The sequence below is a fragment of the Lactuca serriola genome, chromosome 8, assembly GCF_051521515.1.
Source record: "Lactuca serriola cultivar US96UC23 chromosome 8, Lser_US96UC23_V15, whole genome shotgun sequence".
Taxonomy (NCBI): Eukaryota; Viridiplantae; Streptophyta; class Magnoliopsida; order Asterales; family Asteraceae; genus Lactuca; species Lactuca serriola.
This window is the reverse complement of record NC_136415.1, coordinates 113,861,959-113,864,379: the sequence shown is the minus strand read 5'-3', so window position 1 is coordinate 113,864,379 and position 2,421 is coordinate 113,861,959.

The window sequence follows — 2,421 nt, the reverse complement described above, 5'->3', positions numbered from 1 at the left end:
TGAGTCCCGACACACCCGAGAATGTGCCCGAATCCCTCAAACCAAGGCTCTGATACCAACTTGTAACGACCCAATTTTTATCAAGAAATTTTTTCATTTTTAATTACTCAAATAATTCCCAACACTCATAATTTCCAAACCATTTGTTTTCCAAATCATAATTATTACAATTTCAATGTACTTTTGAAAACATCAGATAGTCCCATCCCACAAAAAGAGAGGTAGAGTGCACGCCACGTCATCACGCCTTGCCTTTGCCCTTCGGCTCTGAAGTACCTGAAACTTATTTATTAGAACGAAGTGTTGCCCAAATTACTATTTTAACCTTCGGTTATTGCACGGTGAGTTCAATATATAAGAACAATTGTATGTTATGTGTTATATGTGCTATGTGCTTTTCCGTGTTATTTTCACAAGCTATTGTGCTAGCAAAGCTATACCTTTGACCATGTGATCAGTAAAAGGACTAGTATCACAGTGGTATTGGTATGTAGCTTCTGGCCTTGTAGAGCATGTCTCGTAAGAGAATGACTTCTACCCCTATGACATTGGCAGAAGGTTAGATAGAGTTGAAAGCCTGAAATCTACCAAAATGTTTAATTAGAAATTGTATGTCTTATGTGCCACTGTGTCACATGATTCACATATGCCTTTGTTGTTCTTGTTTCTCTTTGCTTCTGTTATATTGATGTATATATATATATATATATATATATATATATATATATATATATATATATATATGTCATAACGTTATATTATATCTATTATTGAACTCACTAAGCGTCACCGTTTATCCCTCTCAGTGTTTAACCATTGCAGGTAATAAGGACCAAGTATAGACATATACTGTTAGAAGATTTTGAATAGATAATACTATTACTTTTGTAATTAGTGTTCATGTATGTATAAAACTATAATATCATGGGTAGTTATGTAATAAAGATAATACTTTGTAATAATCTTAACAGTCAGTTTGTATCCAGTCTTTTGAAATTAAACTACCGATGTAAAATATTGTTTATAAATATGCACATAACATGTTTTGGAATAATATGATGTAATTATAGAGAGTGGTTCTCACAATCATGGTATGAGAGCGTTAATTTAAGTGAACTAGGATTCTTTAGCTTTTAGAAAGCTTCATAGTTTGCCTATCTAAAAAGATCTAAAACATTGTTTCAAAAGCTATTTTTAAATACTCAAACCTTTTTTTTTTAGTTTATTAGTTTTTCAGTTTTCCAAAAATCAAATAATCTAATAAGTATTCTTAGAAGCAATCACAAACACTGAATCTAGAATATCTTAGGAAAAAAACACTTGAGAAGTTTTTTTTAAGCTAAAAGCATTATTAACTTTTGGCATGGCATTTAAGTTTGATTATCGCATGACGGCTTTAGAAACGCCTAATAAAAAGCTTGACAAAACATATTATTTCTTGTAATTAACATGCAAGTTGGTATTTCGTTATTTTTTTTTACAAACATCATATTATTATAAAAAAAATCTATTAGAAAGTAAGCATCTGATTATTTTTCTTCATATAATAAAACAACATTAATAACAATTAAAAATGGGAAGAGATATTGCCACGGAAGTTTTTGGTGCTTCTACTGCAAAACATAATGACAATTATGTCCCAATTTATTTATAAAGGTAGCATCTATAATTTTTTTTTTCAAAATCCTTTTTCTCTTTGAATTAACCGCCTCATTGTCTCAGTGAAGGACCATTCGACCACCATTCCCACATCAACATCCTCTGAAGAAGAATAAGGAGAAACACATGCCTTTACACCATCGAAGACCGTTCTTCTTTCCACCTTGGCAGTCTTGAGGTTCAACAATATCTTTGCAAACCGCAATTGGAGATATCACCGATGTATTTGTTTTTATGGGGGTTTTGATTTTTCACAGTCATCTAATTCAACGGAAGAGAATATGGAGTCGTTCCAACCTTAAAGCAAAAGGTCAGAAAGGATTTACCTTCGAAAGATTGAAGACGGTTTATGCTTAGCTATTTTGTTTTCAATTCTCATTGATGAAGTTATGAAGGCGGATTGAATCACTGATCATGGTGAGTTCAACCTTTGATGTCAAATATTTTGCATAACCGTTGATGTGCCTGTTCACTCTCGTTTAATGTTTCTCTCAATTTGTTTTTTTTGTTTTTTTCATACGCAGATATAAAGCTAGTTGTTATGTTTCAAATTTACATTATTTTTGCTAGGTAATATTTACTCCATTTATATCATTCACCATCACTCCATATCTCGTGTTTGTTAGTTTGGATGAAGTTTGGCGTCATTAGGTTTGTAATTTTTTGGTTTAAATTGACTTCTTGCTAGCGACATAAGATATTTCAATTAATTACTTGGCACTGTTAATTAAAGATTCATGAGGGTATCGAACTTGTTGAAAT